This window comes from Ananas comosus, linkage group 2 (assembly GCF_001540865.1).
Source record: "Ananas comosus cultivar F153 linkage group 2, ASM154086v1, whole genome shotgun sequence".
NCBI lineage: Eukaryota > Viridiplantae > Streptophyta > Magnoliopsida > Poales > Bromeliaceae > Ananas > Ananas comosus.
Window position 1 is genome coordinate 5,075,780 of NC_033622.1, and position 27,406 is coordinate 5,103,185.

General features: G+C 42.3%; 1 long non-coding RNA gene across 2 annotated transcripts; it reads right to left on the reverse strand.

The window, feature by feature from the left end:
* On the reverse strand, positions 18,980 to 21,045 carry LOC109726226. Of its 2 annotated transcripts, none has more exons than XR_002220457.1 (5): positions 20,979 to 21,045; positions 20,549 to 20,849; positions 20,208 to 20,381; positions 19,768 to 19,848; positions 18,980 to 19,085 (listed from the first exon to the last, which is right to left on the reverse strand). It is a non-coding gene; the product is annotated as an uncharacterized LOC109726226 (long non-coding RNA). The 2 variants fall into 2 exon arrangements; XR_002220459.1 differs by lacking the exon at positions 18,980 to 19,085 and adding an exon at positions 19,200 to 19,539.

A 27,406-nucleotide genomic window follows, 5' to 3' on the forward strand; every position in this document is an offset into this window, starting at 1 on the left:
ATGGGCAACTAACCTCTAGAGAAGCTTCAATCCAAGATCAAAATCCTCTTGGGTTGAAGATGGATCCACCACCAAGCTCCAAAAGCAAGCTCCAAGCCACCAAAAGGAAGAAGAGAAGGTGGGGGTGAAGCTCCAAGTCCTCAAACAAGCTCTACTTCCTCTCCTCCTTCTTCTTCTCCTTCTTCTTCTCTTTCTAGTGAGTGTAGAGAGAGTGTGAGGGAGAGAAATGAGGGAAAGAGAGAAGAGAAATGGCCTAAATGCCCTCTATTGGAATAATATCCACTTAGGCCCTCCAACAAAGCAACCTGTGCACTGCCCGGGTCTGGGCAGCTTTCGGACTGAGGGACCGGTCTCCCCGACCTGGGACCGGTCTCTCAGCCTGCCCCGAAAATCCAACGTTCGGGAACCGGTCTCTCCCCGCATAGGACCGGTCTCTCCCAGCATAGTCGCGCTGGAGGACCGGTCTCATCCCCCAGGGACCGGTTGCCTCTCAGACTGCCGCAACACTGTTCCGAAGTGACCGGTCTCTCCCACCAGGGATCAGTCCCCGAGAGTAAAACTCTCAGGACTTGTCCAGAACTCAGATTTCGAACTTTTTGGTCGGAATACAATCTACGACCCTCCACCAAGTGTGGAAAAGCTCGGAATCCATATCAAACACTCGAACCTCGCAATTTGCACAGATCCAGTGTGTTACAAAAGCGTCTCCAAGGTAGGAAAACCATCACCAAGCAAAAAGGAGAGGAAAAGAGAGATCAATCCAAGCTAATCCACAAAAAAAAGGGAGAAAATCAAGAGAGGGGAACACTCATCTCCTCCACGGTTTAGGGCTCAAAAGAGCCCTCATGGGGGCTGTGGGTATAAGATGTAACAATCTCAAAAAGACCCCTAAAAAATGTGCAGTCTGCAACTACACTACGTACCGGTACGCGGGCTGGAGTACCGGCACCCAGCAGCCGAGCGCGCCAACCAGAGCCTCTGTCAAGTGAGAAAATACACAAGGTATCGGTACCCGCGCGATGCAGTACCAATACCAGGTCTAGTACAGGTACTTGGGTGATGCAGTACCGGTACTCTGCCTCGCAGAGCTCAACCCGAGAGCACCCCAAAATCTGCAGTTTAGAGGTTTTGGCGCTAAGTACTCATCCTCGCTCCTCGAGATGCGAGTAATAGGTCGGAACACAGTCAATGACCCTCCAGAAAATCCGGAAAGGCTCAGAACACTAATCGAACACTCGAACCTTGCAATTTGTTAAAGTTTAGTGTGCTACATTGGCGGCGGCGACGGCAGCTGCGCGCATGGAGATGAGCAGGGGGAGGGGATGGCGGCTGGGATCTCAGCTGGGGGTGGCAAGGGCTAGGTTAGGGTTTCTACCTTGAAAACCATCTTTAAAGTGTGCCAACTTCGGGCGTATCGCCCTCCAAAATGAGATATTTTTGCTGAGGTCCAGACCGTGTGTGTATGACCACCTCGCGCATCAGTCCGCCGAGTCTCATAGAATTCCGCGTATAAAATATAGGGTGTTTCGCGCGAAAAACAAAAACATCAATTCGACCCTTCCTCGATAAACGCGTAATATATGTCCATCCGTCCGTCAGATTTGAGATCGGATCGCGCCAGCGTGTTCCGCACGACTGGGGCATCGAAACTACTATCTTGTTTCACCAGATTAGGTCACCAATTTGCGACAGAATCCATCCTCTCTCTAATTGCCAAAACTTTTTTTTACAATAAAATTTCTTTTTCTTGAAAACCGTGCATCAAAATCCAAATCCGTCGGTGCCATTGGGTTCAGGACAATCGAACCATTGAAAACATATTGGATCACTATGAACGGAGTCCGATACGCACCCGAAGCCATCTCCACTGATTGGCCTCTCCGAAAAACCGGAGTTACTATTCACTTTAAGTGATAAGTGAAGGTCGCATAACTTCTCCTCCTAACTCGTTTTCTTCAGAAATTTGACTTTAAGTGATTAGTGAAGGTCGCGTAACTTCTCCTCCTAACTCGTTTTCTTTAAAAATTTGACGAGTGCTTATGTAATTAAATTACATACAAAAATATCGTCGACAGAGAGTTTAGCTATACTGCCAAATCGCAGTCCTCACAATCGGATATCAAACTACTAAATTTGTCAACACTGTAAAGCATCGACACAAAATTTTTAAGAGCTAACAGCTTAAAATTAGCAACAGACACAACAATTAATGCTTTAAAGCGTCACCGATTATGTTCTTGAAGCTTGGGTAAACTTCGAATTTTTTCTCTTGTTTATTGGAGCATGGATGAGGTTGTTAATGACCCTTTTGTGCACGAGTAAATGGCTTAAAAAGCATCGGTAATGACAGTTTTTCTATAGTGATTCTATATTTTACTTATAATAATTGCATATTTAACTTTTATTTCCTTTTTTCCTTTTCCCTTTCGCTAATAGCATCGTCTCTTGTGAATATTTTATTTGTTCTTTTTTTATTTTTCTCAACTAAATATTAAGTAATCAAACACTCTAATAGGAATAGGGCCAATCAACTTAATCAGAGAATAAACATATTTTTATTAACCATATTCATTGTGAGAATTTTTGAATTTACAATGTTGAAATTAAAACCCTTAATTAATCAGTTTTGATTTTTTTTATTAGAAAAACAACATAAGCATACACCATATTTATCCGAAGCAGACAAGGTCGGAGTCGGGCTGCTTCAAATTTAAGACTGTGTTGGGCTTGGCTGGATTTTCCGAACCTACGGCCTATCACGGCCGCTGGCCCAGGCACTACCAGCATGTTGAGTCGTGTCCCATGCCGACCTATTATATATTTTTAATTTGAATTTTAAATTTAAATAATAAAATGATTAAATATTCTCTAATAGTCCTATTTTGGCCCAAAAGTTTTTTTTTGTGGTACGGAGTGGTACGACCCAAGAAGTTGGACCTCGGTACCAAGCCCTAATGAGTTGGTCCAATTTTTAAAGTAAGACCTTTTTCTTATAATTTTTCAAAATCTTTTTAAAATCTGTGAAAGAGTCTCGACCTATGGGCCGTGGACTCGTGGGTGCAAACCATGGGTTGTGTCGAGTTTGACTGGCCTGCAAGCCATCCAACCAGTTTAAGATCCTTGTGTCCACGTGCCCTTATTAGGTCCTAACTTTTTGTAACTAAAAGCAATATTATTTATGATCACATTAATTTTCGGCGTAATTTAGGCCTTGTATGTCTGGCATTCACCTATTCCAAAGACGGGTCAGTGCCAGCCTGCCAGCCAGCCAGCCTAATAGGATAAAGAAGGAAATTCTTCTGTTCCTTGTGAGGTCGATTTTTTATGATTGGTGGCTCGGCACGCCCCTGGGCCTAAGCTGTCTTGGCTTGGTAGGGGTGTAACCGAGCCGAACACGAGCGAGCTGGGGTCGGCTCGTGTTCGACTCGTTTATTTAACGAGCCGAACACGAGCTGGCTCGTTAAAGTATCAAGCTGAAAAACTCAGCTCGTGTTCAGCTCGTTAATAAACGAGCCGAACACGAGCTGGCTCACGAGCTAGCCAACGAACAATAAATTGAAAGATTAGAATAATTATATATAAAAATAAATTTATAAATTTTATTCATTAGACTTTGATTTAATAGTTAAACTTTAATAATAAATAAGTCTTTATATAATTAAGCTCGCATTTATATTTTTATTTTACTAAATTAAATAATAAAAATATATATTATATTAATTATTTATTTATATATAAAATATAAATTAAAATAATTATATAATTATAAAATATATCTTTATTCGAGCTGTTATCGAGCCAAACACGAGCGAGCTGACCCCAGCTCGTGTTCGGCTCGTTTATTAAACGAGCTGAAAAATCTAGCTTGTGTTCAGCTCGTTTACTAAACGAGCTAGCCGATCTCGAGCTCATTTCGAGCCGAACACGAGTTGGCTCGTGAACAACAAGCTGGATTGCCACCCCTATGACTTGGCAATGCCTAGTCGCACTAGACTGTGTGTCCATCCAATTTTTTTTTTTTTAGGGATAATTACCTATGTATCCCTCGAAACTTCGAAAATATTTCATTTACCTTTATTTTTGTTTCTTTCTAATATACCCCTCATATATTTCTCCGTTATTCCAAAATACCCCTACAATTACCACCCGTTAAATTAACTTGGGTTAAACATGAGCTAAATATCTAGCGCAGTTAAAAAAAATTTAAATACCATTTTTTTTCTTAACTTAATGGCAAATAAGAAATATTGGTGATGGTAAAAGGGTATATTTTAAAAGACCAAAAAATAAAATATTTTTTGTGCCCCTAACTTAATTAAGGACAAATAAGAAAAGTCGGTGATGGTAGAAGAGTATATTTGAAAGGACAAGATAGTAATTTTACAGAGATAATAGAGTTTATTAATAAATTTTAGCTCTAGGAGTGTATTAGAAATATGTTGGAACGTAAAAAAAAGTATTTTCAATATTAGCTTTTTAAGAGGGATAAATCAGAAAGTCGGAAACTTTTCAGAAATATATAAGCAATTGCCTTTTTTTTAATTATTTAAAGCTTTCAAACTTTTTATTTATTTTTTAGTCTTTAATATTAGTTTTATTAAGTGTAGTATAGTTATTTATTCAGTAAAAAAGTTTTCGATAATATAACAACCACAAAATTTGAATAGTTTATTTAAGAAAAATATTAAAAATAGAAATGAAAAAAATGCAAAACAACATGTGGAGTGTATGCTAAGTTATTCGGTCCAGCGTGACCAACGGATTGTGTAGCTTTATTTGACAAAATTACAAGTAGGGGTGGCAATCCAGCTCGCCGTTCGCGAGCCAGCTCGTATTCAGCTCGAAATGAGCTCGAGATCGAATCGCTCGTTTAGTAAACGAGCCGAGCACAAGCTGAAATTTTCAGCTCGTTTAATAAACGAGCTGAACACGAGCTGGGATGAGCTCGCTCGTGTTCGGCTCGATAACAGCTTGAATACATATATTTTATATTTATATATATAAATTAATAATTATATAGGTATATGATATAAATTTTTATTATTTGATTTTTAGTCCAACCAAAATATAAAGTCCAGCTCAATTATAAAATGAGAGTTGGGCTATAATACTATTGATAGCAAAATACTTTTTTTGCTATCAAGTTTTTAGCTTTTAAATCAATTCCTTTCATCATTTCTAACCATTGGATTAAATATTATAACTCAGTGGAGACCACTCGACCCTAGGGGGACCATTCAATCCTAATGGACTAATATCATCCTAACCCTACAATTTCTCATACAAAGGTTAAAAACTTGATAGTAAAAAGAACCTTTTGCTATAAGTAGTATTCCAGCCTAGCTCTATAAAATGATTTATTTATATGTAAAATTTTAATCATTAGATCAAAGTATAACAGGTAAGATCTTATAAATTTATTTCTTATATATATTCTTTCTAATCCTTTTAAATTCTTATTTATAAGCCAGCTCGTATTCGGCTTGTGTTCGACTCATTAGTAAACGAGCTGAATACGAGCCAAATTTTTTGGCTTGATACTTTAACGAGCCAGCTCGTGTTCGGTTTATTTATGAAACGAGTCGAACACGAGCCAACCCCAGCTCGCTCGTGTTCGGCTCGTTGACACCCCTATACTTAATTACAACCTAGAAAGAAATGATTGGATTCTATTCAATTAAACAAAGGTGGGTTCGTAAAAGGATCAACTATACAAAACTTTTTGCTAACAAAATGAAAATAATGAAAATATAACTAGAAGGTAGCAAAAAATAATTTCTTATTTAATTTGTATATAGTTTTTTGTTTGATCTTCAGCCAATGCATTTGCTAAAGAAGTTAAAAGATATGAAATATTATCATAAAAATATTTAAAGGAAAAGAATGTCTAGTACATAGTACAACAGAATTAGATTATAGGGACACATTTTTGGAACACTTTTATATAAGTGTCCCATTTATACCCAAACTTTTTAAAATTTTAAATTTATTAAGGTCTAAATATAAAACCCATTTCAATCAAAAAAAAAAAGTTCCTCTACTCAACCAACCACACCCAACTCACTCGGCCCGATTACAAATGAAAAAGGAAGAAAGAAAAAGAAAAATTGATCACCATCTCCCATTCTCTTCCTCCGCCGCCGCAGCCGACGAGGTAGGGTTCCGGGGGCTGGAGTTCGGCCGCGAGGATATCGTAAGGACCGTAGAGGGCTACGATCGCCACGTATCCCTCGCCATAGATCGCTGGAAGAGTGGGTGCCAAATATCAAGGTGGCCCTACTTATAGCGACCCCACATATAGCAACATTTTCAAAAAGTGTCAATAATTTAGCCAGCAGCATTTTTTTTGACCTGTACCGATATTTAAAAGTATCACTATACATCGTTTTTGTTGTAGTGACCTTAGTGAGCTCATTTTTAACTCTCAAAGCAATTTGTGCAATGACAACTCATATCATTAGAGGAACTAACATAGTCAGTTTAAAAAAGACATACAATTTTCGAGTAAAGATAGTGCTTTCAAGTAAAGAATACGCTTGCTTAAGTGCTTAACATGAGTGATTTTTAGTTGAACATTATGAATCCAAGAAATAGCGTCAGGTTAAAAACTTTTTCCTAGAGTTCTCTATGCAATACAATCTGATTTGCACCACCTAAATATTTTTTTCTAAGTGGTTTATCCATCTACATGATGCGCAGTTTGAAATATACTCTTACTAATTAGTTGCATTTTGAAATTAGTATAAAAATTAGTTTATAATCCACAGAAGAATTTACTAAAAGAAAGCTTATGAGAGAGTTAATACTCAAACTATAGTAAAGTTTTTGATAAGTAGTCTAATTTATTTTGATCTATTTAGGTCTAAAAATTGCATTGTGCTAATATGTATGTCACGCCCCGAGATCTCTTTTGGTTTTAAAATCGATGCGGAAGTGCCTAAATTTACTTTTTATTTTTTATTTTTTTGAAAACCTTGATCCCAGAGGATGTCAGATCCGCCACAAAATACAGAAATTCACTGTTCACAAGGACAGAGTCTCCCCTATATTTACACGGCGTCCCACAAGTACAAGATACAATCACAATATATAACCATACACATACAATCACCACATCACATATACCATTTTACATTCATTCAATCACCAGCTTATCATATTTTCATCATAAATCCATGTCTATTAGTTTAAAACATTTTCCATTCAAAACTTATTTTACTAAGAATCGTGAAAATCGAAAAATTCTTTTTAAAACCGTTTCCCTCACGAAAACATTTTTCTTTTAAAAATACGCTACTACGAGGGATAGAAAACCGTTTTCATTTCATAAGAAATTCATAAGACTTTCACAAAACCAAATTTGTTCAAATAAACGAAAACCAACTGAACCATAATATCTAAGTCACTTAATTTGAGAATGTAGAGTTAGGAATTTAAACCAAATCCACCGAGTCGGGAGCTCTAAACTGATCGCTAGATATGTGCCTCACGCACCGTTCTGACTCGGACCGGCAACGTCACCTGAAAGGGGGTGGGGGGTGAGAACATTTACACATGTCTCCCCTTCCAATTGGTACCGCAAGCTGACGAGGGCGAGGAGTACTCGCCAGTCAAGAAGGATACTTAAAAGAGTAAACAACAATAATACAGTAGCAATAATACCGAAAGGAAAGGAAACAGTAATAGAATATATAACTACCGCTACTGTAAAGTAGAACAGAATGCATATATGGATATCATACTACAGGAGCAATGATGCAAGGGTAAACAATAGTATAGAGGAATATAATTAGTCGCTACTGTAATACAGAACGAAGTGCAAGCATGCATCAACCGGACGATCAGTCCCAAATATACCAAATCAAGAAACCTGTCATGTCGGTCCGTGGACCTCAGGCCTGTGCCACTGCTAGTCTACCTATATATATATCCCAAACTAGGCCGCTGGGCCCACAGGCTACATGTAACCCAGACTAGGCCGCTGGGCTCACGGGTCGGATGTACGACCACTTTTTCGAAAAAGAACACTCCCTTGCGGTGGCCAAACCGTTGGTGTACGTGAAATGCGAACGAGTAAGTGGCGATCGATGCCGATATACTCAATAGCCAACCGTCGGCAACTAGCCGACAATCACCGCCCCTCGGGGGCACACCGACCAATAGGTCATCAAACCGTAAGGAACACAAGTACCGACCAATAGGTCATCAAACCGTAAGGAACACAAGTACCGACCACTCAGGTCAACTAGGATGGAACAACTCAACATCCTTCCGAAGGTATGCAAGTACCGACCACTTAATGTCAACTAACATATGTGCACAAGAATCGACTAACAGGTCACAAGAATGTCGCGTCATGCATCGGTATAATTCAGAACTAGCCGTCATCCACTAGCCAACTGTCGCACCCCGGGACCCAGCGAAAGCCCGCCCGGCACGTGTCCAGACCCGCCATACGTCTAAAACATATAAGGCGTCTACAATAAAACGATAAATAACGCAATAGTAGAAAGGCATCTAGAAGTATCAGAGCAAAATACAACTAGATTCTACAATAAAGGAATAAACAAAGGGTGAAAATCCACTAAGATAGAACCATAAAGTAGTACAACTGAAATTCAAATACAAGTGCTAAGAGTAATACAATTGTGGTCTCTATACATAGGAACAAAACTCTCCCTCACCCAAAACACAAAAGAGAGTAAACTACCTAAGAGCAAAAACAAGCTCCGCTATCTAGCTATGCGACCCCTTTGCCGTAATCCCATGCCTCCACCGGTGCTGAAGGTTCTGAAATAAAAACCATAAAACAGAGGGCGTGAGAACTATTAAATAATAGTTCCGAGTGGGCAATTACTGACTTCAGTAAAAAGCGCCACTAGGCCCGAAAACTAAGCAGGTAAGTGCGAATAAATAAGCAATATGAATGACAAGTATTTAAATATGAATACTTACTAAACCATGATATCTCTACTTAGTATGAATTTGCATAAGTATGATGCTTTTCTAACCTATATAAGTATGAATATACAACCAACATGATATCCACAATGTTATCAGTAAGATATCATTGTTTACTATTCTAGTCAATGTCCACTTGGTATGTTATGTCACTAGAATCCCAATCCTGTAGGATCTACCCGTAGGTAGTCCGGCCTGCGCCATGCCTAATGGCCTCGTGGTAGTCAACATCCCCACTCCAGGAATGAGCCTCCCCTACGGCATCCCATTACGGCGCCTAATCCCGCACGGGCGAGCATGTGTCGCGATGGCTATCTCCGGAGTGCCGGATTATGGGAGCAACCCTCACAAGCATGTGCGAATGAGCATAATGGCAAGCAAACGTAAAAGTCTGTTCAAGTCTCAAGTCATCATGTCTAAAACATGGAATATAGTAAATATCTCAATAGCCTATCACTATGTCATCATCTCTAAAATATGGAATATAGTCGATGTCCAAATGGCCTATCACTATGTCTCTATGTTGCAGTTTCACAGTTTACTAAGTCGGGTGCCCCTTTATGGCACTTTTGTCCACTAAGTCCAAGCATGAGTTTAGTGTTCAGGAATACATAATTAGAGTCATTTTCATCATATGAGACATGTTTCCAATCCACAAGAAAGAATACTACTCATATGCATGTATAATCGACATAAGACTCTACTATATAGAGTTGAATTTTCATGATACATAACACATGCATTTTAAGTATTCTAAAATTCATAAAAATCCTATCTAGCATGAATATGCATGCATTTCGATGAAACGACGAGTACGAATCACATAGGAGACATTTCTCCCCTATTCCATGAAGTCAAACCCACCGTGACTCTCGCAACCCTTCGTTCGAGCCGACGAAGGTGCCCACTACTCTCCTAACATCCTAAAGGTATAGAAAAGAGAGATACACGAACATTACGAACAACCCAAAGCTCAAACATTAAGAAACTCAAGCAAAGGTGAAAAGCTCACCGAATGCGAAGGAAACTCTCACGATCTCCAAATAGGAGTTAGAGTCTTTCCAAACCAACCTAAACAAAGGTTCTAAACCAATCAATTTGGTTCCAAAAATCTCAAATTCAAAATTCCCAAAATAAACCCTAATTTCCAATTCTAGGGTTTTATCTAGTAGAATCTACTAAAATATGAATCAAAGAGTAGATTAGGCTTACTAACCTCACTAGAAGCTTCAAATCACCCAAGAACCCGGCTAGAGTTGAAGATCTTCCCTCCACAAAGTTCCAATCACGAGCTCAAGGCTTCTCCCATGGTAGAAACCAACAAGAAGCAAGAAAAGCAAAAAGAAGGAGATCAAAACTAGCTAAAAACCATCACAAATGGAGAAGAAATCAAGGGAAAGAGGTCTCACCTTGCTCTCCACGTTCTAGGGCTCAAAAGGGCACTCTAAGGGAGCTGGGGTGCTATATATAGAGTTGCAATAATTGCAAATACAACCCCCAACAAAAGCAACCTTTTCTGCAAAGTGTGCCGGTACAAACCCAATGTACACGCGAACCCGAGGCTCGGGTTGGCAGAAAAACTCATTTGTACCTGTACAACCATCAAGGTGTCACCGGTACACTTTCTGTACCGGTACAACCATCAAGGTGTCACCGGTACACTTTCTGTACCGGTACAACCATCAAGGTGTACCGGTACGCAGCCCAGCAAAATGCAACCCAAGAGCAGCCTAAGTCCATCACTTTGGTGACCTTAGCGCTACTTTAAATACTACAATTCTCGGAATACGAGCTATAGGTCGGAACACTGTCAACGACCCTCTAGAATATCTGAAAAAACTCGGAACACTAATCAAACACTCGAACCTCGCAATTTACAAAGGTCCAGTGTGTTACACCAACAATTCTACCCCTCAGGATATACCGACCTCATAGGTCATCAAACGACAAGAGTCACAGAACTGACCAAATAGGTCACCACAGATAGTCCACTCTACTTCTAAATCATGATGATAAATACGAAAAGTAACCAAGTAGAGCAATAAGTAAGAAGTCAAATGGTGCTAGGCTCATAACATGATATGTAAGGTAATAAAGAGAGGGTGGAGAGAATGTCACCGAGCGTACACCACTATACCGACTTCGGATCAAAGTATCACCTATACGAATGTAACACCTGTCTCCCGACTGTGGAAGAACATCAACCGGATCTACGGAGGGTCCACCAGGTTAGAATCCAACCCACATATATGAAATACTAAATTCACGATCCCACAATTAAACCTACGGGAATCGGTTTTCCGAAACTAATTACCGTAATACGCCGGTAGTTCGAAAATCACACCGGGACTCTGCCGGGACCAACGAAGTGTCCCGGGACTACCGACTCGTGCCACGAGTCACCCGCTGCCACACCACACCATAATAAAGGTGTGCTGGCAGCAAACACGTAAACTCATATCTAAACGATTATCATCGAATAACCGTTCAGATCCGGGTTTTCGGAAGTCTCAATTTCGATACCGGAATCCACCGTCGCTCACCCGTAGTCTCCGAACCCTCGAAAGGACACAAGTGGCCAGCCAATAAGGCTCAGCGACAAAGAAAATTACAGCGAGGCACCGTTGGAAGAAATCCGAACCGAAATCGCATTCCGTTGGCGAATTTTGCCCAAAGACACACCGGAAATCGATATTCGATTTTCGTAAAGGCCTCGAACCTTGGACAACCAGTCCAGAGGTCATCTGCTGCTTGCACACACTGCCCACAGTAGCCACGAAGCATACAATTGCATATAAGTCCCTATGATCACATAAAATCATATTATTTTATGTGATTTTCGGGGTTTTACGGCCCGACAGCACAAACCAAAGACTTTCAAGGCTGGCCGAGACACACGCTGATAGGTCTCTACGTGCCGGAGGCCGTGCTCATGATTCAAAGCATGGCCGTCCACTGTGGAGAGCGCGGGCTTGACGCCAAAATCTGCGAACTGCTCGTGCTGAACCTAAACCACGTCTAACACGCAAACCGGGCTCCCGTTGACCCCAAAGGAGATGAGCACGATGATCGGCACAGGTCAAGGATCATCGTACTCACTTCTGGGAGAGTTGAGGTGCCCTCGGATCGCCAGAACAGCAACCCAAACCCGAGACAGTGCACGAAACATCTATAATGTGGCTTACTGGACAAGGTGGAGCTAGGGCACGGCCGGCGGCGGCCCGGCGGAGAGCGCACCGACGGCAGGAAGGTTCGGGCGATGGAAGGAGGCCGGGGCGCGCATCGGTCGGTGACAGGAGTGGCGGCAGCAGCGGGCATTGATACCCTAGCCGCAAGCACAAATTGGGAGGCTTCGGCTAGTTCCGGCCAGCAGGGGCTCCGGCGGCGGAGGCACCGGCGGCTGCCGAATGTGGCCGACCGAGGGGAGGCGGCACGCGGGTCGGCAGGCAACAGAAGGCAGCAGCGGCGGCGCTGGAGGAACCAGAGCCTGCGTGTGCTCAGCTCGGGTTCAGCTGGTCACAGTGGCCACCGCAGCAGCCGGGGAGCTGCGGGGCAACGGCAACGGGTAGCCAGAGGCCGGAGGGAGGTGGCGCGACCTAACCCAGGTGGCGGCAGCGCGAGGGGAAGGATTTGCTTCACCCTCGTCACGAGCTGGCCCAGGTCGGTCGCAACTGCCACGGGAGGCAGTGGTGGCGCACAGGGGCAGCGGCGACCAGCGAGGGGCGTCGTAGGAGGTCGGGGAAGGGTGGCGCAGCTAGCACAAGGCGGCGGCGGTGCGCGGGCCAGCAGTTGCGCTCGTCTCGGCTCGAGTTTGGCCAGCCTGCCTGTAGGCTGCCAGGGCGGCAGTGGCTGCGCACGGGGATGGCGGCGACCGGCAGGGAAAGGTTTCCGGAGGTCAGGCACGGCCAAGGGAGGAGCCCGAGGGTGAGGGGTCCTCTCTAGGCTCCTGCTCAGACAAAGGTGGTGGAAGGTGGAGGAGATTGAGAAGAGGGAGAAACGGCCAACTCCGGTGGCCAGCGGCATGCGCAGGCGGCCGGGGCGCGCATGGCTAGGACAGGGGAAGGTGCAATGGTGGCTGGGGCGTCAGCTGAGGGAGCTAAGCTACTAGGGTTAGGGTTTCATGCATGAAACCCTAATGCGTATATAACACAAAGTGTAATTTTGCAGGGAGTCCCCCAAAGATGAATATTTTCAGCCAAGTCCCTCACAGCGTCAGTAAATCGCGCGGATATAGCTCCACGCCAGATTTCACGCAAAACGGTACATAAAATATAGGGTGTTTTGCGAATTTTCCGTTTTGCCAAAAATCGACCCCTTTGCGAACATCTTGAATTTTCGAGAGATTCATCCGTCGGATTTGCGAAAGGACTACGCCAGCGCATTCAGCACGACCAGGGCATCGAATTCACGATTTTGTTTCGCCCGATATAGTCGCCGATTTGCGACGAAACCCATCCACTCTCCAAATTTTCAAAAACCACATCTATATATAAGTGTAAAACCAATAAACCTCACAATGTCAGGTACTATTTTACATGACATCTAAATCTTATTACTTTTCTTCAGATTTCTGAAATTTGGTTAAAACCAAATGGAGATGGATACACTTCATGTATTGAGCGGTTGAAGGGTGATATCAGTGAGTTGTAATTCATTATTTTTCACATTTGCATATTGGAATGTTTTCTTTTTATTTACTATTGACCGATCAATCTATGTTATTGATACAGGAATTAGTGATGCTAAAAGAGACTATTTCTCTGTGTATGCTAATGGTGGATTGAATCAGATGCGACTGGGTGTAAGATTTCGAGAACCTAATTTCGATGTTTCCCTTTAATGCTTGCGGTAAATAATTACTTTTACATGTAATATAGATTAGCGATATGGTTGCCATAGCAAAGCTAATGAATGTCACACTGGTAATCCCTTCTATAGATAACACTTCATTTTGGAAGGACTCGAGGAACCATAGCAAATTTATGTTCTAAATATTCGTAGAAAGGTAATGCTTTACAACTTTTGATAGCTACTAAATTTGGGGCATATATTGATTTAATTCTGCAGCAAATTTCAAGATATATTTGATGTTAAGCACTTCATAGATGTTCTTAGAGATGATACTATGATTGTGGAATCCCTCCCACCCAAATATCAAAATATTACACCTCATATGATGCCGCCTAAATCTTGGTCTTTGGTAAACATTTTAGAAAGCTCTATGTTTTTCTCACTTCACTCACTTCTAGGACTATAATGAGTGCACACATATTTTGAGTGTTTTTCTTTTTACAGGATTCTTATTACAAAAATTTATCGAAAATTTTCAAGCCGCATAAGGTTGTGAGGTTCACCCACACGGACACCCGGCTCGCCAATAATAATCCTCCTCTTGCAATTCAGAAATTACGATGTCGTGCAAACTATCAAGTGCTACGGTTCATACTACAAATCAAAGGGCTAGCAATGAACATAATCGATAAGCTAAAAAATAGAACTACTAGACCATTTATGACTCTCCATTTAAGATACTTGTGACAAAATTTTACTATATTAATGACAGAAAGTGTTAAAAGAACGTACATATATGAAATTTTGCATTGTTACAGATACGAGAAGGACATGCTAGCATTTATGGGATGTGATCATCAATTAAGTCCAGAGGAGGTGAAAGAGATAAAAGAAATGCGGTACATCAATCCTTGCTAGAAAGAAAAAAGCATCAATGGCACAGAGAGGCGGTTAGCTGGACGCTGTCCGATGACACCTCGTGAAACCGGTCTATTCCTAAAAGCTATGGGTTATCCTAACACAACCAATATCTACATTGCGATAGGGGAGATCTACGGGGCCAATAGCATGAATGCTCTTAGGAAAGCATACCCAAATCTTCACACACACCACACTATAACCACAAGCGAGGAAATATAGCCTTTCCAAAAGCATCAACATAAATTAGCTGCAATCGATTACTATGTTGCCGTCCACAGTGACATGTTTGTGTACACTTATAATGGTAATATGGCAAGAGCAGTCCAAGGTCACAGGAGATTTGAAGGATTCCTCAAGACAATCAATCCTGATTGGTACTATCTTACCAATAATAAATATGCAATATCTTGCAATAATAAATATGCAATTTGCTCATTTATTTTTTGCTTGAAATTTGAGATCTTTTCTATCATGTCTCAAGAAAAGGATTGTGGAATTGATAGATCAACTAGATGCCAATGCCATTGAATGGAGGGAATTTGAAGAAAAGATAAGAGAGTAACATGCTAATAAACTTGGAGGTCCCTATGAACGAAGATCAGAAGATGGACCTAAATTTGAAGAGTACTTCTATTCTAATCCGCAGCCTGAATGTCTATGCTCAAATGGCACGAGAGGAGATGATCGAGATTTAGAGAGGTAGTTTGAAGCCAATAGGAAGAGCTGTCCCAACAATTTTGCAATAGGAAGAGCTAAGCTAATAGTTTTTCGTGGTAGCTTGCAATATTAGTACTAGAACTTCTGGCCATCTTTTTGTTGATTCTCAAAGAACAAAAGGAGAATTGAAATTACTTAAAAAATTATTATTGCAGATTCGAGACTAGAACTTCACCATAAACCCCTAACTAACAGCTTGCTTGATCCACAAAATCAGCAACAAAGTAACAAAACTGCTAAAATATAGCTAAACATTCCTACAAAATAGGACTGACCAAGTAAAAAAAAACCAACGACTAATTATCTCCTAGAAAATAGGAAATCAGCAAACTAACTCAACAAAAAATAGATAGTGCAGCCTTGATACATCAACACTCTCCTCCTGGATCAAGTACTGCACACTCCTAGTTTTGCCCTGAGAAGTTCAAATCGACCAACATGAAATGACTTATTGAATATATCTGCAATTTGGTCTTCTGAACTACAGTACACCAGCTTCACCTCTTCAGCCTTCTGCACTTCTCTCAAGAAGTAATACTTGATCTTAAAATGCTTTGTTTTTCCATGAAATACTGGATTCTGTGAAATGGCCAAAGTAGCTTGATTATCCACAAATACTTCTATGCCCTCTTCTTGCTCCAAATGCAGATCATCCATCAGCTTCTTCAACCAAAATGCTTGATTCACAGCTGCAGTAGCTACAATGAACTCAACTTCTGCAGTTGATTGAGCCACTATTTCCTGCTTCTTTGAACACCAAGAAAAACATGCCGACCCAAATGTAAAGCAATAACTTGAAGTGCTCCTCATATCATCAACTGATCCTGCCGAGTTACTATCAGAATACCCCTGCAACTTAAACTCCTGAACTCTGCAGAACTTAATCCCATATGAAAGAGTACCCTTCAAGTACCTTAAAACCCTTTTTGCAGCTACCATATGCAACTCACTCGTATAATTAAGAAATCTAGACAAGACACTTACAGGAAACATGAAGTCTGGCCTAGTTGCAGTGAGATACATAAGACAACCAATCAAACTTCTATAAACTCTTTCATCTGCAGGTTCCGATCCATCCTTCTTTTGAAGCTTTTCCTTCTGACCTATTGGAGTATCACACTCTTGCACTCCTCCATATTGAATCTCTTCAGGATCTCCTTCGAGTACTTCTTCTGACAGATAAAAACTTCATTTTGAGTCTCTCTAACCTCCATCCCCAGAAAATACGACATCTCACCAAGATCAGTCATTTCAAACATCTTCATCATCTCTTGCTTAAATGCAGTAATCTGAGCACTATTACTCCCTGTCACCAGCATATCATCCACATAAAGAGACACTACCACTAAGTCAAATACTAACTTCTTGACATATAGAGTGGATTCACTGAGGCTTTTCTTGAAACCCAGGCCCAGCAAGTGCTCATCTATTTTACTATACCTATGCTCTAGGAGCTTGCCTCAAGCCATAGAGAGCCTTCTCAGCAAATAAATTTTCTCCTCTTGGCCTGGTGTAACAAAGCCTTCTGGCTGCTCAACATAAATCTCCTCCTGCAACACTCCATTCAAAAATGCAGATTTCACATCTAACTGATACACCTTCCATCCTTGTTGAGCTGCCAAAGCAAGAGTCATTCTAATTGTATCCAATCTGGCCACAGGAGCAAAGGTTTTTGAGAAATCAACTACTCCAAACCTGTGCATATCCCTTCACCACCAACCTGGCCTTATGCTTATTCACTGAGCCATCAGGATTGAGTTTGGTCCTGAAAACCCATTTTACTCCAATCACCTTCTTGTCTTCAGGCCTCTCCACTAGCCCCCATGTCTAGTTCTTTTCTATCATAGCCAATTCTTCCTTCATTGCATTCATCCACTTCTGATCACTTTTAGCTTCCTCATAACCTGCAGGTTCCAAAATAGCCACACTGCATCTCTGATATATATCGATCAGAGATCTGGTACCTCTGACTGGAACATCATCCACCAGCTCGTCAAGTTCCAATGAGATCTCCTTGTGCTTGCTTTGTGGCTCATCTGTCCAGTCCCATTGCTCATCTTCCAAGAACTGAACATCCCAGCTAGTGATCACCTTTCCCGTCTGTGGTTGATAGATCCTGTAGGCTTTTGACACTAAACTGTAGCCAACAAAGATCCTAGGTTTAGCTTTCTCTCCTAGCTTGTCTCTCTTGACCTGTGAATATGAGAAAAATACATACAGCCAAACACCTTCAAATTTCGTAGAATTGGCTTGACACCAAACCAAGCTTCAAAGGGTGTCTTCTTCTCTAATACCCTTGTAGGTAGTCTATTTAGCAGAAAAACTGTTGTGTTTTCTGCGTCTACCCAAAACTCTTTTGACAAATTCTTCTCATGCAGCAAACACCTAGTCATCTCCATAATAGTTCTCTTCTTCCTTTCACTCACTCTATTTTGCTGTGGAGAGTAAGGAGCAGTAAACTGATGCTCAATTCCAGTTTCTTCACAGAAAGAGTTAAACCTCTGTGAAGTGTATTCTGTTCCATTATCAGATCTGATGACCTAAATCTTGCAGCCACTTTGGTTCTCAACCCATTTTTTAAACTTTAGAAATACCTCAGCAACTTCTGATTTTTGCTTCATGAAGTAAATCCAGCACATTCTGGAATAATCATCAATGAAAATAATGAAATACCTGCTGTCATTTAGTGGAGTCACTTGTGGACCACAGAGATCTGTATGAATCAGCCGCAGCTTCTTTGTAGCTCTTCAAGTAGATTCCTTGAATGGAAGTCTTGTCTGCTTGCCCAGCAAACAAGCCTTGCACCTTGTGATATGCTCCTCGAGGCTTGGTAACCCAGTTGTCATTTCATTCCTCTGCATGAACAGTAAGCCTTTGTGATGAAAATGCCCTAACCTCTTGTGGCATATCTCTAAATCACTGGCCTGACACTTGAATGCCACCTACTCATTCTCGAGAGGATTTAGAGAAAAACTCTTCTGTTGCATCTTTTTCTTGAACTAGTGAAGGCCCGCGCTTCGCGGCGGGAAATATACGCAATTTTTAAAATATTTTGAATAAATTATTCAATATTATTTACCAAAGTTGGGATAAAAGAATATAAAAATATATTTTCTATGTTTCCATTGTTATCATTTAAATTTTTAAATTTAAGTTTATAAAATTTAAAAAAGGAGTGGGATGCCGGCGGGTAGATAATATTTCAGTAAGTTAATATATATATATATATATATATATATATTTTTAGCTGCTAGCATTCATAATTTGAATATAAAATTTAAAATCTAAAATGTAGGAACTAAAATTTAAAATTTAAAACAGTAAAATTTTAGCTTTAGTAATTAAGGTAAAATATACAATTTAAAATTTTATGTTTTAAATTTTCTACAAAAGAAGCTCAGTTGATTGTCTTGTCTGTAGGTTTGGTTTATACTTTCCAGCTCTCAAACTCAGATAATCTTAACATAAAAGAACTTGTATTCTGATGCCCACCACCGCCATATTCTGTATATGGAATGAAGCAAAATGTGATTCTTAATCAAGCCATATAGGTGATAGACCTCAGAGAAAGTAAACAAAAAAATCATATCTGTGAGATGGGGGTTGTGTCTTCCAAATCAACACTTCGAAGGCTTATTTTCCGCATCTGGTCGTTGTTAAGCTCAGGGGCCTTATACACCACTGCTCCAATTCCCCTGAATATTTGTAGGGATAATAAGTAATATGAGTCACTTATAGAGTTGAGCGGAGATATATTCAATAGTAGTTTGAATGGAAATTAAGTTTTCCTAATAGTAAAGTTGGAAGCAAAGGTTATTTTGAAGTAGAGACAAATCAATTAATATAGTGCGTCTACAATCTCCATACAATTGTATAACATAGAGCTCGTAGATAACAAATAAGGTCGGCATTGTTGTATAAAAACATACTCTGTTTGTTCAAAGATTTGTATATAAGCAAGTCATGTATCCAAATAAAGATTTTCGAAGTTGCATACTACACTCTTAGAGACAAATAAACAACAGAAGACAGACATGGATACGTCAGGAAATAATAGGAAATCAACATTAGATTCAGGAATCGGCTCCTTTTAGCTAGCTGGTGCCTAAGCTCGCTCCTCAGGTTTGGAAGAGAATCAGCATCAACAGCCTAAACACTTTGAAAGATCATAAGGAGAAATATGATTCCGATGCTATAGCATTTAGAAATATAGCGGCCTAGTGCACGTGGTGTATCTATGTAAACATTATACCAAACAGTTCGCGAGAACATGTAACTCCATCGAACTAATTAAGCACCAAATTATCAAAATAAACCTAAAAAATTGACGCAAGTTAGGTTCAATTTTAGTAGGAACTGGGGTTTTGAGGCTCATACGATGGGATTGAGCGATTTGCAGGAAAAAGATACGACTGTCTCGCCGCCCTCGTTGACGATCGCTGGAACTTCACAACCTTCCTGAAAAATAATTATGTAAAATATACCGGCCATGCCAAAAATATAGCGCATTCTAAAACAGTTAGGCTGAACTGTGAAAACTTTGATTTTACTATCTAAACCTCCTGTAGCATTTTTTGCCAGAAAATTCCATCAAATTCTATTAGAACTTAACAATTTGCTTCCAACAATTTAATATTTTGCCGGATAATGGAATATTCCGTCAAAATATTCTGTCAAAAAGGTTATGGGTACAGCTAAGTTATAATTGGGAGGTAGTTATAGGCAGTAAATTCAAAATTTTTGAAGTTCAGGTATCTATCCCAAAATATGCTCTATTACACATAATGTGTGTACATCTTTACCTAATAATTACTTACTCAATAAAGTTGTCGAAGTTGAGAACTCCCCTGCCAAACCTTCCATCGCTGTAATTGGATATAAGCACCTCAATAACAGAAGGTGGAACTACATATCCAAGACTTCGAAGTGCTTCTCAATTCCTCTGAGTTAATTTTTCCACTTCTGTCTCTATCAAATCTGTCAAAGATGGCCTAAAAAGAAACAAGACAAAGTTGATAAGTAGAACATTAATAAGCGATTGATGAAGAGAAAAGTTGTTCGTTCTTTTAGTTCTATCCTAATTTTCAATGCAATGTCTTAATGAGAAATATCCCTAAATTTATGAGTATCTGTCTCTTTAAAGTAAAACTGATAATACCAGAACCATCCCTAGCTCCGCGCCCCACTTCTCTGATGCCTGCGGAGAGCCCCATGATCACCTCAACATTTCGCCGAACAGGATGCAGGCACCAGGGAGAGGGCATTGGGGCTCACGAGCGGGAGGTCGGAGAGGGTGCCAGGGAGAGGGCGCGATGCCGGCGAAGATCACGCCGCAGATCCCGGCCCCAGGGAGAGGACGCGGAGAGGGCACGGCGCCGGCGAGGGAGAGAGCGCGGAGATCACTCCTGGCCGACGCCAGAATGTCTTGTCCGCCACGATGAAGTAGGCTGCTCCAGCAACTGCATGCATGCCGCGCACATCATTAATCAATTAATTTGTGCTTATAACTACTTAGTTGTATAATTCGCAATACAACAAACTATATATATATCATATATAAAATATCTATATACTGAAAATTAACCCACAATTAATTAACCGGACACAACCCGCGCCGCCCACGCCGCTCGCGCCCCTCGCGCGCGCCCACGCCCAGTACTAACCACTCTCCCTCGCTGGATGCAAGTAGCTCGGGCACACTCCTAGTTTTGCCCTGAGAAGTTCAAGATCGACCAACATAAAATGACTTATTTGAATATATCTGCATTTGTTCTTGGCTGACTAGCAGTACATGCCAGCTCATCCTTTCAGCCTCTGGCACTTTGGCTCTCAAGAAGTAATCACTTGAATCTTAAAAAATGCTTTGTTTTTTCCATGAAATACTGGTATTCGTGAAAGCCAAAGTAGCTGGATTATCCACAAATGACTTCTATGGCGCCTCTTCTTAGGCTGCCAATGCAGTCATAGCTCGATCAGTTCTTCACACCAAAATGCTTGATTCCACACGCAGGTTACTACAATTGACTCAACTTCTGCAGTGATGAGCCACTATTTCCTGCTTACTTGAGACACCAAAAAAACATCGGGCCGAGCGCAAGATGTGATAAGCGAATAATACTTAATGCTTCCTGCAATATCATCAACTGATCCTGCGGCGAGTTAGGCTATCAAAATAGACCCTGCAATCTTAAACTCCCTGAACCTCGGCAGAACTTAATCCCATATGAAAAAGTAACGCTTCAGTACCTTAAAACCTTTTTGCAGCTACATAATGCAACGCACGTCGTATAATTAAGGAATCTAGAAAGACACTTACAGGAAACATGAAGTCTGGCCTTAGTTGCAGTGAATGATCACATAAACGAACCAATCAAACTTCTATAAAACCTCTTTTCAATTCTGGCAGGTTCCGATCTTATCTTCTTTTGAAAGCTTTTCTTCTGACCTATTGGAGTATCACCACTCTTGCACTCCTCCATTATGAATCTCTCAGGATCTGCCGTTCGAGTACTTCTCTGAGGAGGATAAAAACTTCATTTTTGACGTCTCTACAACTGCCATCCCCAGAAAATACGACATTCACCAAGATCAGTCATTTCAAACATCTTCCATCATCTCTTGCTAAATTTGCAGTAGATCTGAGCACTATTACCTCCCTGTCACCGAGCCATATCATCCACATAAAGAGACACTACCCAGCTAAGTCAAATACTAACTTCTTGACATATGGTGGATTCACTGAAGGCTTTTCTTGAAACCCCAGCGCCAGCAAGCTGCTCAATCCTATTGTTTATATACCTATGCTGCTAGAGCTTGCCTCAACCAGAGAGAGGCCTTCTCAGCAAATAAATTTTCGGGGTCCTTGCCTGGTGTACAGCAAAGCCTTCTGGCTGCTCAACATAAATCTCCTCCTGGGGGGGGCAAGGGCGACCAGGGGTGGCATAAAAATGCAGATTTCTACGATCTAACTGATCACACGTTTGTCCATCCTGTGAGCGCTGGCCAAGCTAAGGGAGGTTCATTTCTCTAGAAGTGTAATGCCAATCTTGGCCACAGGAGCAAAGGATTTTTGAGAAATCAACTAGCTCCAGAACTGTGCAAGTATGCCCTTGCACGCACAACCTGGCGCCTATGCTTATTCACGTGAGCCATCGAGGAATTGAGTTTGTGCCCTGAAAACCGATTTTACTGCTCGCGGCAGATGACCTTCTTGTGCTTCAGGCCTGCGGTCCAGGCTAGGCGGCCCGGCAGTGGGTGGCGGAGGTCTTGGTTCTATCATGAGGCGGAAGTGTCTTTGGCCTGGGGTGCAGTGGCAGTTCATGGGGGGGAGGGGCCGAGCTTCTGATGCGACGGTGTGAGGCTGTGGCGCTCATGAAGCGTGGGGCAGGTGGTCCGAAAAGTGAGGGCGAACGGGGCGGTGCGGTCTGAGTAGGTGGAGGGTATCAGATCAGGAGATCGTGGTATAGCCGAATTCTGACGAACATTCAGTGCTCACCAGCTCGTCAATTCCAATAGATCTCGCTGTGCGTTGCTTTGTGGCTTGCATCTTGTCCAGTCCATTGCTCATCTCCAAGAACTGAACATCCCAGCTAGTGTACTCTTTCCCAAGTCTGGGTTGACTAGAATCCTGTAAGGCTTTTGACACTAAACTGTAGCCAACAAAGATCTCTAGGTTTAAGCTTTCTGCTCCTCGCTTGTCCTCTCTTGACCTGTGAATATGAGAAAAATACATTACATGCAAAAACCTTCAAAGATTTCGTAGAATTGGCTTGACACCAAACCAAGCTCAAGGTGTCTTCTCTCATAATACCCTTGTAGGTAGTCTATCTTAGCAGAAAAACGTTTTGGTGTTTTCTGCGTCTACTACCAAAACTCTTTTGACAAATTCTTCTCGATGCAGCAACCCTACGTCATCTCCATAATAGTTACTCTTTCTTACCTTTCACTTCACTCTATTTTGCTGTGGAGAGTAAGGAAGTCAGTAAACTGATGCTCCATTCCAGTTTCTTCAATCAGAAAGAGTTAAACCCCTGGTGCAATTAATTCTGTCCATTATCAGATGCTGATGGCCTAAATCTTGCCAGCCACTTTGGGTTCCAACCCATTTTTTAAAGCTTTAGAAATACCTCAGCAACTTCTGATTTTGCTTCATGAAGTAAATACCAGCACATTCTGGAAGTAATCATCAAATGAAGACATAAGAAATACCTGCTGCTCATTTAGTGGAGTCGACTTGTGGACCACGAGAGAGCTGTATGAATTCAGCGCGCAGCTTCTTGTCAGCTGCTTCAATAGATTCCTGTGAATGGAAGTCTTGTCTCTTGCCCCAGCAAACAAGCCTTGCACCTTTGTGATATTGCTCGCTACGAGGCTTGTAACCCAGTTGTCAATTTCATTCCTCTGCATGAACAGTAAGCCTTTTGCTGATGAACAAGGGCCTAACCTCTTGTGGCGATATCTCAAAATCACTGCCGCTGACACTTGAATGCGGCACCGGACTCATTTCTCGAGAGGATTTGAGAAAAACTCTTCTGTTGCAATCTTTTTCTTAGACTAAAGTGAAGGCCCGCCTCGCGGCGGGAATAATAACGCAATTTTTAAAATATTTTGAATAAATTATTGAATATTATTACTCAAGTTGGGATAAAAGAATATAAAAATAATATTTTCTAGTTTCCTTGTTATCATTTAAATTTTTAAATTTAAGTTGTTGATTCTCAAAGAACAAAAGGAGAATTGAAATTACTTAAAAAATTATTATTGCAAACTCGAGACTAGAGCTTCACCATAAACCCACTAACTAACAGCTTGCTTGGTCCACAAAATCAGCAACAAAGTAACAAAACTGCTAAAATATAGCTAAACATTCCTATAAGATAGGACTGACAAAGTAAAAAAAACCAACGACTAATTATCTCCTAGAAAATAGAACATCGGCAAACTAACTCAACAAAAAATAGATAGTGCAGCCTTCTTTTACTAGGGTTCTCGAATTTTATAGTTTGGCATTCGACCCCTAAACTTATAGGAATGCTTTCCATCACATTTGATTAAAAGATAAATTCATTGTTCATGCTTGGTGCATTTATGTATCTGTGTATCGCAGCTTTATTGGCCCTTAGTCCATCTCATATTTTTCAATCCAACCACACTATGTATTCTTTCTTGAAGGGTTACTACTTTATGGACAATCGTTATTTTTTAAATATGTGATGCGATTGGGGCCAATGAATATGTGATACATGGCATGCAATCAAGTTTGAAGTCTCGAATGTCAAACTCAGAAATTAGGACTCAAGAAAAAAACCTCAATAGGATCATCGTTTCAGATAGCTGGAATAATTTTAGTACAATTCTTTTGTATTATTAACAGTACCATATGAAGCATCTTCATGTAACTCATTTTTGTATGAAGGCTGTTACAAATATAGCACTTAGAAAGTATCAAGTTTGTGTTTTTTAATTTTTTCTGTAATAGTTATTAGCAAAAACTCCAAGCATCTTGAAATACCTTGACTTATGAATCTTACTTCAGTGCTATAACAAAAATGACATAACGAGCATAGAAACAAGCAATTATATTAAAAAAGAGCACATTTCAAATTTGTTGAACAGAAGTTGCTCACGTTCGTAACTCAAATACTTTCATGAATGTTTTTAAAGAGATAAAAAATTTCTATTATTCTAGGTGAGTGCTACTGCTAAAACATGTTCCAACTAATAGCTATAACTAATAAAAAAAATTTCAAGGCTAAATTGCACTATGACCCCTTGAACTTTTGCAGAATTTTATTTTACCCTCCAAACTCCTGAAATGATAATTTAATATCCTAAACTCTAATATTTCATTCATGTTACCCCTTTCATTAATTTTCAATTAACGAAGCTTGACGGGAAATGACAAAAGTCGCTAACTAGGTTAGATTTTGGCAGAAAATCTATTGCCAAAACCTTCTCAATTTGGCTAAACCCGAGCAAAGCACCTAGCGGTCACCATGCTCACCTTCCAGGAATCAGCGATCACCCGGATGGCCAAAAAAGGAAGGTATGGCCCAAGCAACCCGAGCTCGGGCTAGGGCTAGAGCAGGGAAGACCTGGCCCGACCTTCGGTGGCTTGGAGGCTGGTGCATCGGTGGGAAAAAGGTGCGGCCGATGAGGGACGACCCTCGGTGCAGGCGGCTAGCGGCGGGGTGCGACGAGCGGCGTTGGGGGAGCCACGGCCAACGTTAAGGGACCTTGGCTAGGGCTCCTCGGTCCGGCGAGGATGGCAATTGGAGAGAGTTGGGGAGGCTCCGAGGGGTCCTCCCAAGGGCACCAGGGGCGACGATGATGATAGGGGACTGCGGCCCGAGCCTTCAAGGATCGGGCCCNATCCAAATAAAGATTTTCGAAGTTGCATACTACACTCTTAGAGACAAATAAACAACAGAAGACAGACATGGATACGTCAGGAAATAATAGAAAATCAACCTTAGATTCAGGAATCAGCTCCTTTTAGCTAGCTGGTGCCCAAGCTCGCTCCTCAGGTTTGAAATAGAATCAGCATAAACAGCCTAAACACTTGAACGATCAGAAGGAGAAATATGATTCCGATGCTACAGCATTGAGAAATATGGCGGCCTAGTGCGTGTGGTGTATCTATGTAAACATTATACCAAACAGTTCGCGAGAACATGTAACTCCATCGAACTAATTAAGCACCAAATTATCAAAATAAACCTAAAAAATTGACGCAAGTTAGGTTCAATTTTAGTGGGAACTGGGGATTTGAGGCTCATATGATGGGATTGAGCGATATGGAGGAAAAAGATACGTCTGTCTCGCCGCCCCCGTCGACGATCGCTGGGGTGAAGAGGCAGAGCTTTGCGGCGGAGCTCGCCGTGGTGGCGCCGTCGCCGCCACCGATGGGATCGTACGGCGTGTATCGCGCCACCGCGCCGCTGCCTCCGGCGATGGATCCTCACCCAAATCCGATCCCTAGCTCCTCGCCCCACCTCTCCGATGCCCGCGGAGAGCCCTATGATCAGCTCGGCATTTCGTTGAACAGGGCGCGGGCACCAGGGAGAGGGCATTGGGGCTCGCGAGCGGGAGGTCGAAGAGGGTGGCAAGGAGAGGGCGCGGTGCCGGCGAAGATCACGCCGCAGATCCCGGCGGCAGGGAGAGGGCGCGGAGAGGGCACGGCGCCGGTGAGGGGGAGAGCGCGGAGATCACTCCCCGCTCCAGCGTCCGAACCCAACCCGCACCGTCCACACCGCTCGCGCCCCTCGCGCGCGCCCATACCCACGCTCACGCCCACGCCCACGCCCGCGCCCCGTACTCGCCCGCACCCACTCGCGCCCGCACTTGCGAGTGGGCGCTCGCCCCCTCGCTTGCGCCCACGCCCGCCCACGCCGCCCGCTCGCACTGGGGAAAGGGGGAGAGAGAGGGAGAGTGCCGGGGAAGGGGCGAGGGAGGGAGAGGAAAAGAGGGGGAGAGAGAGAGAGGAAAAGAGAGGGAGAGATTCTCTCTCTCTCGCGCGAGCGCGCGGGGGGTGCGGGTCGCCTGCATATGGCAGGCAGCCCCCCCCCCCCCACCTCCTCCTTGGCCGCGTTGGCCGCGGTCGTCGCCACCGAGCACCACAGGATCCGATGACCCAACCTTGGCACCCCGAACATGTTGTGCGCCGCTTTGCCTTGGATCGAGCCTCGGGCCCGATCCTTGAAGGCTCGGGCCGCAGTCCCTATCATCATCCGTCGCCCCTGGTGCCCTTGGAGGACCTCGGAGCCTCCCCAATCTCTCCAATTGCCATCCTCGCCGGACCGAGGAGGCCGTAGCCAAGGTCCCTTAAGTTGGCCGTGGCTCCCCCAACGCCGCTCGTCGCACCCGCCCGCAGCCCCTGCAACCGAGGGTTCGTCCTGCATCGGCCGCACCTTTTTCCACACCGATGCACGCAGCCTCCAAGCCACCGAAGTCGGGGGCCAGGTCTTCCTGCTCTAGCCCTAGCCCGAGCTCGGGTTGCTGGGGCCATACCTTCCTC